Genomic DNA, 14,065 nt, shown 5'->3' with positions numbered 1-14,065 from the left:
AGATAAAGTCAAGTAAAGTTTATTTATTAGTCACATGTAGGCTTACCCTAACACTGCAATGAAGTTACTGTGAAAATCCCCTAGTCGCCACACTCTGGCGCCTGATCGGATACACTGAGGGAGAATTTAGCATAGCCAATGCACTTAACCAGCGCATCTTTCAGAATGTTTGATGGCGGTATGACAATACCCTGGGTGGCGATATTTGTTTTTTTCAAAACTGATGGTCAAACCAAACTCTTTACAGGAGTGAGAGAGTTTGACTATTTGCAACTGAAGATGTTCCTTGGTATGAAATGTTGATGTGGCACTGTCATGGTAGAGCAAGACTCTGGTGAGGACTTGGTTTATTGTTGCCTTAAGCTACAGGCAAGCAAAGCTGAGCAGGTTTCTGTTGGTTCTGGTATATAAGTAGACATTCCCTGAAGACAATCTGAGGGTATATGATAGCATCACTCCTGAATTTCATAACAAGACAGCCAAAACCTTGTTGCAAACAACAGCTAACACACCCCTTGCTGCTGGCTCTACTCCCTTAACCAATCACACAAGTGCTGGAGCCGATCGTAGGACTCCTGAGAGCAGCTCACCTGGTACAGACAGAGAGAAAACCTTCTTGAAAAATAAATCACTTATGCTCAATGCAGTTGTTAATAAAAATCTGCAGTTATTCTTAATTGCCTGTTTCACCAATCAATCATTCTTACACTATCATTCTGATGAGTCGGTACATGACATTAACTTTCTTATCCCAGCTTTGGATCTTATCCTGACCGGACCAACACTCATTAGTTAAGCTTTAAAGAAGCAACATTCCCTAATTCAGGAATAGAATGGAACTATATTCTACAAAAATACTCAAAGAGCCTTCATAAAACCTAACAAAGTAACTTTGGGCCATTCCCTATATACTAAACTAATAATTTATATCACTTGGGAATGTAAAATTAAATAACTAGCAAACACCGGCATCATTGTTTATAGAATGCTAGCAAGCTGTGCTATTGGTGTCCACTAGAATAGTTGTTATATTACTGACATGCAAAGAGGAATGGTATCTTATAATTCATGCTATGGCAGTGTGCTCCACTTTCCAAGTGCCTTTCCCGACTGAGCTGTGTGATACATTCATGCCATTGCCTGTCAGAGGCAGTGGAGCGTGCCTCTTTGTACAAACCTTGTGGAATGTCATGTACACACTTAGGCTGCAGCTGAGCACAGCCATGTGCCTTCAGATGACATGCAAATGCCAAGCTTAGGCAATATGCTGAGCCTTTAGAATTCCATATGCCCAGAGAGTGGGGATTTGTACCTGGCTTGTGAGAAAATTATTACATTTCTGCAACAATCAGGAAAAAGGCAATCAGTTAATGGGCAGATAATCTGTCTATAAAATCCCAGTCTGCCAATGTGTTGTATTTTTCCATCTAACTTTTAGATTTGCAACGTTAATTTTAGGGCAGGAACTGACCATTCAGCCCAACAAATCCAATTCTTCCTGAATAATCTCAATTCTATCTGCTTAAAATATCCCTCTGTAATACCTTGCTGGATGTAAGGAAGCTGGTGTATGCATCGGGAGTTTAGGTACCCAGTTTAATATGGTTTGTTTATATGTGTATTAGGTACAAAAATGACCACACTCCTCCCATCCTCATGAAAAAGCACGTAGGCCTCTCGGCAGGAGTCGGGAAGCTTTCTGGCTCGGCACTCCCTGCCTCGGGATAAAGTGCCCATAAAGGTGGGATCTTCATTACCGGAGGGCAGGTGTGGGCTGGAGTTGGGCAATTCAAACTGGGATAAAATTCGTTGCAGAAAACTCACGTTGTTTTGTTTCTTAAAGACTTGATTAGTTGTAAGTATTCGCATTCCAACCATTATTCATGTAAATTGAGTTTGTGTCTTTATATGCTCTGTTTGTGAACAGAATTCCCACTCACCTGAAGAAGGGGCTTGGAGCTCCGAAAGCTTGTGTGGCTTTTGCTACCAAATAAACCTGTTGGACTTTAACCTGGTGTTGTTAAACTTCTTACTGAATAAAATTCGAAGACAGTTACAGGACTGCCGGATGCATAGGTGAGTTGCTTAAAAGGCCAGCTTCTGGTCTGTGGGGCTTCATCCCAGTTAAAATAAAAACACAAAGGTCCTCCAACCATCACTCCTCACAGCCCCTCACCATCACACATTTGCCATGCCCCATGCTAAGCTACACCCCTACCCCCAAGGTCCCCAATGCCCACAATGCCAAGATGAAACACGCCACCCACTTCATGGCCTTTCATGCCCCATATACCAAGGCAAGATATTTCACCAATGTCCTATGGCTCTTTATACTGTCAAGCTATGGCACTCCACTCATTCCCCATTGCCCCTCATACCCCGTATATCAAGCTATAGCACTTCCAGATCCACTGACCCACAGTAGCAGTGACAATTGTGCAAATAAAAGCTATCAAGCATTATTTTCTCTAGGGTATAGCTGCTTCAACAGGAGTGATGGCTCTCAACAAGACGTGCATAATGAATTAAGAGCATCCCAAGCCATTCCTCAGTATTTTACGCAGAGGGTGGTGGGGGCCTGGAATGCGCTGCCGGGCAAGGTGGTGGAGGCGGACACACTGGGAACGTTTAAGACTTATCTAGATAGCCACATGAACGGAGTGGGAATGGAGGGATACAAAAGAATGGTCTAGTTTGGACCAGGGAGCGGCGCGGGCTTGGAGGGCCGAAGGGCCTGTTCCTGTGCTGTATTGTTCTTTGTTCTTTGTATTCCACATATACACCAAATATCTGTTGTTTCCCAGACACCCAATAATACATGTTCATTCAGCCATCTTTGAACGTCAGTCCACTTAGGTATTGTTGTGGGGTACCCGATTTGAATGGTAGTGCCCAAAGCTTAGACAATACAAGACTCACAAGGCGGGTATAAACCAGCGGCCGACAGGAATTCAACGAAGGGTTAAGTAACTCTGACACAGAGCAGCAGAACCTCTCCGATGAATCTAACATATACAATCAAAGACAGATCAATTATTGTTTTTTCGTATCAATCATTCCTGCCTTTCAATAGCTTTAAATCAATCATCTTCAGGATATACAAATCAACAATAATACCTGTCAAATACTTTAGTCAATCGAATTCTACCCGCTCAGCATAGTGGTATTTTATTAGTGCATGAAATCCGGAAACTGACTCTTCTCTTGGATGACCCCACCCCCTGGTTGTTAGTAGCCTAAGACGCTCAGACCAGAATAAACATTCTCACGGGTTCCCTTAAAGGTCACTGTCTAACCAGACTAACTTATGATTTCTCAATGTACACAGAGGAAATAAACATCACTGCTATAATAGATGGTCGAGCATGTTTTATTAATCATTATTTTTATCCTGGTAAGATTGACAATAGGGTCTCTTTTCAAGCAATTAACCTTTTTATTCAGGCAATCACTTTGATTTCCATTAACTTCAATCAGCATTTCTCTTGTAGTTGTTATAATAGTAAAGCAACAATATTAATTACAGTCAGTTGGAAGATTGTCAATTAGCAATGTCAGTTGGAGTTGTAAAGCAGGATGCCAGTGAAAATGCATAAATACAGCAATTGAAATGGGAGGAACAAATACTAATTGACTCACACAATATTAAACTTCAGTCTGGCATGCAGAAAGCATGTGCGCATATCTGCCCAGGATGTGTGCCATCCATGTTAGCTAGGGAGAAAATACATGCACCCCCACCCAGGGAGATAAGGCCCTTTGCAAGTGTACATAATGAGCTTCATGTCTCCTCTCCACGATTGGCTTAACCAAGGGTGCGGTGAAGGGATGAATAACTAATAACTTGGAAGGATAAGTAGTGAAGGAGTGAAGGGTTTCAAGAGGAGAAAAGTATTATAACTGGAAGATGTTACAGAGAGAGGGAGGAGATGAATCATGAGGAATTTAGGTGAGTTTTAGACTTGAAGGTGTGTGAGAGTGAGATTGAATGTACATTGGAATACTTGCATGTTATGCATCTCACGTACACAAAAAAATCAAATCTTTAAAAATAAACTTGATGGGTGGAATTCTCCCAAAGTAATTCTAAGTGTTGAACTTACGGGAAAACTGGAGTAATTCACATTAGGTTTTTCAGTGGGACTTCAGACTAGAATCACCCACACTCTGTGCAATGCAGAGGCCACCAGTGGAAATTTCATTAAATTTCGGGGGGGGAGGGCTTTTCCCGTTGGAGAGGCTGAAACCAGCAGGCCTCTGTGCATGCACAGTAGCCCCAAACTGTCAGCCTTCCGTTTGCTGGCCAGTTCAATCACTGGCCAGTCCGGGACCCCCGCAGTGCTGCCCCCAACCCCCCAGTGGCCCAATCGCGGCCCCCCCCCCCGGCCATTCCTGGGCCAGCCTCAACCTGAACCCTCCCCCCGTCCTAGACTGCCCCAATCTCCTGCCCACCCTCCCCCCACAGTGCTAATCCCCCCATCCCGCCCAGCAGTGCAGACACCCCCGCTGGCAGATCCCCCCGGCAGGAGCACCCCCCCCCCCCTCTCACAGTGCCAATCCCCCATCCCCCTGCAGTGCAGACGTCCCCACAAGCAGACCACCCTGGCAGACCCTACCCTCCAGCAAACCACCCCCCAGCTCACCCCAAGCACTGGCCTCCCTCCTGCCCCCATCGATCGCAATGGCAGAGTGGGACCCCTACCGATTGTCCTCTAGGCCCTGCCACCTTGGCACTGCCCCATGCCTGGTGGGCTGTGCCAAGCTGCCCCCTGGGATGGGCAATTTGCCACTTAGGCAGTGCCAAGGGGCACAGGCTGGCACTGCCAGGGACCCATGCCCAGGGGGCACCAGCCCCTGCCTCCCAACCTCTTGGGGGTGCCCCTTTACCCCCCGTTTACACCAGCAGGGCCAGGCCACTAGTTCCCCAAAACTGGGGAGTTAGTGTAAGTCGTGCTGGAGTGAAATATTGTGGTGGGGTAGGAGAGGCTAGCGGGCCCAGAGAATTCAGTCCCGGGCCCGCTAATAGCATTTAAGTGATATTTAAAATATCATTTAAATACTACTCCCACCTCCCTGCCGGCGCTGGAGGACGCTAGCAAACTCTTGCGCGAATCCCATGCATCACCCCCCGCGGATTCTCCCAGTCCACTGCGCTAAAAAATTAGTCATGATGTGGAGATGCCGGCGTTGGACTGGGGTGAACACAGTAAGAGTTTTGATTTTGTGTCTCTGTGCCCTGTTTGAGAGCACATTTCCACTCCATCTGACGAAGGAGCAGCGCTCCGAAAGCTAATGGTATTTGCTACCATATAAACCTGTTGGACTATAACCTGGTGTTGTTAAAACTCTTACTAAAAAATTAGCACAGCGGGATGGGAGAATCGCAGCCGCGGTATTTTTATGAAATCTGAAACAGACAAAATTGAAAAGAAATTGTGTAAATTAAGTTTTAAAAGGTTGAAAAAATGAATGGGCAGAAGGAAGTTAAAACCTTACTCAACAGGAGGAAGGTAATCCTGAATTCCTATCCAAGATATAAATGTATTCGTGATGGATATGGAAACCCCACACCAAAATTATGTTCTGAGGTTGCAAGCTAGACACCCAGATTTATGCAGTTAGTCTGTGAGTGCTGAACACCAGCACATAGAAACGTAAGATGAAAAACATTCTTTGGGGGGCGGGGGGGAGGGTGTCAATATTTATATAAGGAATCTGTTATAATTTATTGATGAACCAGAATTTTTTACAGCATTTTGTAGGACATAATCTCCTACCCTAGATTTGTTTCTCTCCTGTTCAGGCAGGAGAAATAATGAGACAACACTCAGATCCCAAATTAAACACTGTCATAACTAGGTTTGGTATGAATACCAGTTAATACAATACACTTGTTAGAAATCCACCTGTTAGTCACAAGTACATGACACTGAGTTACGCACAAATTCATCCAGCAAGCGTTCACCCTCCTGTCAATCACTCTTCAGCAACTGGCCAGATTGCTTGGCATCAGCATCAAATAATTCCTTACAACAATTTTTATATTCGTTCCAAGATGCGCATGATGTTTCATTGACAACTTCATACTGTCCTGTCAAAATCCAAACAAATAATTAGATGCCACATTGGGCAATTGTGGCTTAAGGTAATACTTTGAGAGACACTGATTATTTAATTGCCTCAGTCATCCTGAACAGTGTGTGATCATGAAAGGAAGTTGTGCCCATCATGATATAAAGACATTTCTAACATCCAGAAAGGATGGAAAGTTACTGAAAGAAGTTTATAATGCTATACAATATCAGGGCAAACTCTCCAATATTGCATTTGATTTCCTACAAGATGTTGCTTGCTGAATTAAAATCATAGTTCATATGATAAAGCATAAAAGGGAATCTGTAGCTTCTTGTGAAATTGATTTCCCTTCATTTCAAAAGAAGACAAACTCTGGGATCATCAATCAATGCCATTTTGTGTCAGTCCCTGCAGTTTTCAAACACTATGTGGAATACTAAACCAGCTGAATTAGCATTTTTAAACATGTTCAGCCATGCCAGCCTTCACATTTTTTTTTAAGTTATCGAAAGGTAAAGTTTCACCAAATTCTACTTTGGTACCAAAGGAAAACATAGCTTTGAATCTTTTCTATTTATTGATTTCAGCCCAATATTGCATCCTGAACCTCTTGTTAAATATTCCGTGGCCTCGAAAGTGTTGCCGTACATCAGTCAATGATTTTGTCTACCTGGGAAACAAAAGCAGCCTGCAGCTTTTAATGGGTTACTTAGCTCAAAAAGCATTTTGGTTTTCCCATGCCATGCTGGTCAGATTCTGTCTGCAGCAAAACAGAGGATGGGATTTTCCAGCTACACTCACCCCAAGACTGGAAAATCCTGCCCAAGGTCAATGGATCTTTGCATGGTCCTTTCTTTCCTGCCCACTACAAGTCCCATGGTGGGCAGGACATGAAAATTCTACCCTCTGTATTTCCTCTGGACCATACCCAACACCTCTCCCCCCCCCCCCCCCCCCCCCACCCCCCCCCCCCCCCCCCCACCCCCACTCCCACCCCCACCTCAAGGAAGAGCTCGCACAAATCTTAACCACAAATTTACAGCTTCGAACAATTTTAGCCTAGGGATTGCTGATAGAAATATTAGAATTGGAAGATCGATTGTATATAAAGATGGCATTCCCACAATTGCTATTTTAACAGAGCAATGAAACCATTTAGAATAGGACTGTTATAGTCCTATCTTTGATCTACTCTTCCACTGTGCATCAAATTACCCGAATAGAATCTCATAATGTAATTGTAACATCCCAAAGAGCTTTATTATTTCCGCTATTTTTAAAAAGTGCAGTGATGCATGAGCAAATACAAATTTCAGTTATTAATATTTTCAGCTTTCTAAACCTGATAAGAGGATAAACCAAAAATGTGCAAGAAAGTTCTCTAATCATTTTAGCATTAAAGTTTCTCCTCAAGAAAATTGTTGGTCTGATAATTTTTAAAAACATATTACGTAGATATTGAACTAAATGCCATAAATAAAGTGTGATGTACTGCTGTATTATTTACACTCTGACAGAGTGATTCCACCCAACTGCTTCCAACCCCATCAATGTATTGAACACTGAATGTGGCTTTAAGCATTCCATCGTACCTACATATGTACCTATAAACCAGCTCTACAGTCCACTGTTCTCAATTGCAAACTCAATTCCACTTGTGAAAAATTAAAATATTAATCTTCTACTTGTCTGCTCTGTCGAGATTGGAATTAGTCCCTAAAGTAATCAGCTGCTGCAGCAAGACGGAGTAAGGGCACTAATGGCAATTCTCACAGAGGATAAACACAAATCCTTTCAGTATTATTTGTTGTCACAACAACAGGAAACTGTGACTGACTGAGAGCTACCTTCAGCAGCTAACCACAGACATATTGAACTATTTAAGGAGTGCCTGGTTTAAAAAAAAATACAAGAAAAGACACTGATCAAAAATAGCTGCCATGAGTCACTTGATGGCTGATACTGTAAAGTTCATCACTTCTCTAAATTGCACTGCAGACCTGTTACATGGAATTTCACAGCTGAAGGAAGGCACTTCACTTCAAACAGGTGCACTCTTAAAAGGAAGGCATTAAAGATGCAAAGTGCGAGGGGGCGATCTTACCGACTTACCATGTTGGTCGATCAACGTGGTGAGCCAGTAAAATCAGGCTTTCACCTGGTTTCTCACCTCTTACGATGTTATCCGTCCCATTCTGCCAGTGAAATCAGCCTTGCACCCGGGAAGGACACTCACTGATTTAAATATTCACAAGATAATTTAAATATTATTCGTGAGTCTCAGATGCAATCGCCTGGGCTTACTTGTCCTTACCTGCTCATTGGTGGAGGTCCTCGCCAGCATGGATCACGTATGGGCCCCATCAACAGGGACCTGAGGTGTTGGTCTCCCCAGTGGGACAAGAGGCCATTGAGACCCCCAGGTGGATGGGGCAGGGCCAGGTAGTGCACATAGGGCAGTTCCAACCTGCCACCCTGGACCTGCCACCCTGGAACCCTGGTTTGTTTTGGTAAGATCCCCCCCCCCCACCAGAGTTTGATAAGATACTGATCAGACACTTGTGGAGGACAAAGCAAATCCCATCTCCTGTTGATTTATATCTTGAAATGTGTCAAGGTTTTGGAGATGAAAACATTCTAAAATGGGATCATTTGGTCGACAACAATGGATGCAAGGCATGTTAATCAAATTCCCTTCCAGGAATAAACAGAGGTTTTTCAAACTGGTTCTGTCGAGGAAAAAAAGAAAGATGTTGAAACAGGAGGAGAAAGAAATATGGTAATCATGTAAAGCATTGGTGGAAAAGAGTAGGAAAAATCTCTCATCCCAAAAGGGTATCTTCAACAAAGTGCAGTAATGAACAAAATCATCTCGAGGAGATTCTACAGGAAACCAATTAACTTCAAACCATCACAACGTTCAACAATCTATGCCTTGAAGACAAGCAAAAGACTTAATTGTGTATTCTTATTAACTTTTTATTGGACTCTAACATTCTTACTTCTGATATCTGTGTGTGCGTATTATCGTGTCTTTATTATTTTTTCCCGGGTTTAGTATCAATTAAACTTACTCCTTCTTTGAGTAAAGAAAACTAGGCTTGATTGGCTCCTTATTAACAAATCAATACATCTGGATTGAAAAAGGCATCTACAGGGAGAAGAAATGTTAAAACCTTTGTTCTAAACAACCGAAGATGCTGAATAGAAGGGGAACCTCCTCACCCAGTTGTAACACTGCTAAACTCTCGAGCAACTGAGAAATGGTCCTAGAAATATTAGTTGTTGGTTTGTCACAGTCCAGCGACTTGAACAAATAATCCAAACTGACATTTTAGTGCAGTACTGATGAGATACCATCTTTCAGAAGAGATGTTCAAACAAGACTTCATTTATCCTCCCAGGTGAAGGTAAAAGATCCCATGGTTCTAATCAAAGAAGAGAAGCTAAGTTCTTCACAGTCTCCTGGATGATATGTCTCAATCAACACTTGAATAAATGATCCAGCTATTGACTTCAGTACTGCTTGTCGGATCCTGTTGTACAAAAGCCGTGTTCCCATTTTACAACAGTAACAACATTTCAAAAGTATTTAAATTGCTATAAAAGTACTTTGGGCTATCCTGGGGTATGGTAGGTGCTATATAAATATAAGTGCTTATTTCGTAGTAATCGACAGTCGGCTAACACAAAGGCTAGTCCACCGCTCTCTTTGTGTGTGTGCATTCCAATACGACATGTAAGCAGCATCCGGTGGCAGTTCAGGTTCAACATACATTTGTCAACGTAACAATGCAAACTATTTATTTGCTGTTTTGTGCCAACCATGGATCAGTTTGTATCTGTCTTGCCTCTGAGTCTGTAGGTTGTGGGTTCAAGTCCCACTCCAGGACTTAAGTACAAAAATCAAAGCTGATGCTCCACTGAAGGAGTGCTGCATTGTCAGAAGTATCGTCATTTGGATCAGACATTAAACAAGGCCCTGCCTGTACTCTCAGGTGAACACAAAAGATCCCATGGTATGACTTTGACGAAGAGCAGGGGTGTTATCCCTGGTGTCCTGGCCAATACTTATCCCCTCAATCAACCTCACAAAAACAGATTATCTGGCCATTATCAGTGTGGGAGGTTGCTGTGTGTGGTTGGCAGCCATGTTTCCAACGTTATAATTGCAACTACACTTCAAAAGTATTTATTTGGCTGTGGAGCCAATTAAATACATTTTATAAATGCAGGTCCTTTTATTTCAATCTTTAGCCCCAGCAGCATTTGTTCGATTGGTATAAAAAAGATGGCTTGTTATGTATGGCACTTTCATTTCAGTTTTGTATCATGTGTATCTCCCAATATTAATAAAATGTGCAACTGACTGCTTGTTTTGGTCCTCCTTCTGATTACATTAAGGCTTCAACTCCTGAGCAACATCACCGACTCTCTCTCTCTCCCTCTTTCTCTCTCCACCATCGCATGTCGCTTTGCTACATCTCATTCATCAGTGCCTCAATTGCATTGTCCCATTCCCCTCAGTCTCCCCTGAATTCATCTCAGCTGTAACAGAAACACAGGACTGAGCACTCCTTTTTCAGGGCAAACAGTGGCTCCTGAAGAGCTGCCGCACCATCACATATCCTGTCTCCCTCATGTCCACCACCCCCCATCACTATTCCTGCATCTGGCCCAGTCGTTAGCATCCATTTTCGAGCCACTTGAAGTGTACCAGAAGTAGAGTGAGGGGCTAACTTTTGCAATCAGGCAAACCCTTCCTTGTGCCTTGGGAAGACATATCCCCGAAACTGCCAATAATGTAATTTAATTTGCTGGTAACTTTATTCTCATTAGCAAAGCCCAACTCAGCATTTTAAATAACAAAAACATCCCAGAAGAGCATATCCAGTAACCTTTGCTCTCCATCTCCATTTCTTTGATAAAAGAAGAATCAATATCGAACACAAATGAGATTACAACACCATCCATTTTAAACACACTCCAGACACCATGTCAAATAGAATCCAGCTGCATAGTCCAGACCTTTATCTCATTTTATAAAGCTCCACTAACTAAAATGGAGTGCTCTTCAAAAGCTTAACAACTTGCCAGTGTTTGTCAGGAATCAGTTTCCAGCTTTAGACACAGTTAGCAATGGGGTGCAAACTCAGTTTGTGTTTCATGTTTCCTCTCAATTTTCTTTCCATTATCACAAACATAAAATCATGCATGAATCATCGCAATCAGGTAATGTTTAAGATCATAATATCCCATAGTTTAGCAGCTAAGTACACAGCCAAAATAGTTTTTGGTTTCTTTATTCTATCATAGGATATGGGGGTCACTAACAAGGCCAGCATTTGTTGCCCATTCCTAATGGCCCTTGAACTGAGTGGCTTGCTAGGCCATTTCAGAGGGCAGCTAAAAGTCTGCCACATTGCTGTGGGTCAGGAGTCACAGTAAGCTAGACTAGGTAAGGATAGAAGATTTCTTTCCTTAAAGGACATTTGTGAACCAGGTGAGTTTTACTACAATCGATGATAGCTTCATGACTACCATTACCACAAGCTTTATATTTCAGATTATTCATTGAATTTAAATTCCACCACCTGCCCTGGTAGTAGGATTTGAACCCTTGTCCCCAGAGCCTCTGGATTAATAGTTCAGTGACATTACCAATACACCACCAACTACCCCCTTAGTGAAAGATACCCCACTGATGCAACAATTCAAATCAGGGATACTTAAGTGACCAAAATTAGAGTGAATAGTTGGTTAGGCTATGGAGGGATTTGAAAAGGAAGAGGGGAATTTTAAAATTGAGGCATGCTTAGCCAAGACCAAAATTAAGTCAGTAAGCAAAGGGGTGAAGGGTGAATGGGACTTGGTTTAAGTTAAGACATGCAGAGATTGGATGGCCTCAAGTTTATGGAGGGCAGGATGTGGGAGCTCACCAGAGTGTATTGGAAGAGTCAAATCTGGAGATAATGAAGCCATGGATGAGGGCTTCAGCTGCAGATGTGATAATGGTGGAGTGAGGTGATCTTATACAAGTGGAATTAGGTAACACAAATATATGGTCAGAAAGTCCTTTGGAGTCAAACGATATCATGGTTCCAAACAGTCTCAGGGAGTTGCAAGAGATAGAGATGGAATCACTGACTAGAGAATGGAACTTGTAGTGGGGACCAAAGACAATTGCTTTGGCTTTCCCAATATTTAATTGGAGGAAATTTCTGCTCACCCACTATTGTAAGTCAAGCAAGCAGTCTGATCATTTAGAAGCTGTGGAGGGGTTGGGAGAGGTGTTACTGAGATGGAGCTGTCGTTTGTCATTATATATGTGGAAAATCAAAATGTATTTTCAAATGGTGCCACCAAGGGGCAACATGTAAATAGGAGGAGGCCAAAGATTGATCTTGAAGGGTCACCAGAGGTAAACAGTTCAGGAGCAGGAAGGGAAGATATTGTGGGTTATTTCCTAGTTACAATTAGATGGTTAAGAATGAAACTAAGTTATACAGAACTGTAGTAGCTGGCCCCTTTAAGGGCCGTACATCAGTAGGGTCATGTGACCCAATTGCCCAATGGGAAATGAGCATGGGGATCTTGGTGCAGAATGAGGGCTTTTCCAGCCAGTGTAGATCCGAGAGCTGAAAGTGTTAACGTGGTGAAAGTACTCTGTATATTTATCTGTTTGTAAGTAAGCCATTCTGGTTTGTTATATACTAACTGGTGGTCACCAATCCTTCCAACTACTATAGGGTTAGGGTTAGTTTCATTGGTATACAACAGTCAGCTTAACAATAAATACCTTTTTAATATTAAAAGGGGACTAAAAGATGCCAGTTGTGCCTAAAACTGTAAGCTCAATTTGTGTCTGTTTAGTGGAAATTTACCACGGTGAATAATTTGATCTGGGGAGGTGTGATCAGGATTGTGGATGGAGCCAGTCTCCTGTGCAATGTTTTTAAGATGTGGAGATGCCAGCGTTGGACTGCGGTAAACACAGTGATGCACTATAAATACCCAGAGCCGGAATCTGGAACAACAGGCTTTTATTAACTACAAATATGAACTAACTCTTACAGTAACTCTAACCAAGGGACCAGAGCAGAATGAGGCGAAGGGGAGGAGCAGCCACCTTTATACCCCAGTGAACAGGGGAGGAGCCTCAGGCAGCACCGGTAGGGGTGTGTCCAGTCATCAGGACATAACATAACAGTGGTTTACCACACACAGTAAGAGTTTTAACAACACCAGGTTAAAGTCCAACAGGTTTATTTGGTAGCAAATACCATTAGCTTTCAGAGCAAATGGCATTTGCTACCAAATAAACCTGTTGGACTTTAACCTGGTGTTGTTAAAACTCTTACAATGTTTTTAAACCAGTGTAAACAGCTGTGGAAAGTTGATTTGCACTTGGATGTAATGTATTGAACTTCAGCTATCTTTTCTATTGGGTTGGCCAATTTCAGCAAATTGCAGCAGAAACATTAGTGCAAGCTAGTCGAAACTTTGCCCCTTGTGTAGCGATTAGAAATATCCATAAATAAAATCATAATGTTATTACAGGCAATCTGCAGACAAATTGTCAATGCCGAATTAATTACAGTGCAGCAATGACTACAATTACTAAAGAGAAACAATTGTACTTCCCTTCCATGATCTCAGGAAGTCCCAAAGGAGGGCATGGTGGCACAGTGGTTAGCTCTGTTGCCTCAAAGTGCCAGGGACCCAGGTTCATTTCCAGCCTTGGGTGACTGGCTGTATGGAGTTTGCACATTCTCCCCTGTCTGCGTGGGTTTCCTCCGGGTGCTCTGGTTTCCTCCCATAGTTCAAAGATGTGTAGGTTAGGTGGATTGGCCATGCTCGATTGCCCCTTAGTGTCCCAAGGTGTGTCAGTTAAATGAATTTTCCATGGTGAATGTATGGGGTTATGGGGATAGGACAGGGGGAGGGCCTGGGTAAAGCACTCTGTCAGAGAGTCAATGCAGACTCAATG

The sequence above is a fragment of the Mustelus asterias genome, chromosome 9, assembly GCF_964213995.1.
Source record: "Mustelus asterias chromosome 9, sMusAst1.hap1.1, whole genome shotgun sequence".
NCBI lineage: Eukaryota > Metazoa > Chordata > Chondrichthyes > Carcharhiniformes > Triakidae > Mustelus > Mustelus asterias.
Note: the sequence above shows the minus strand (reverse complement) of the source record.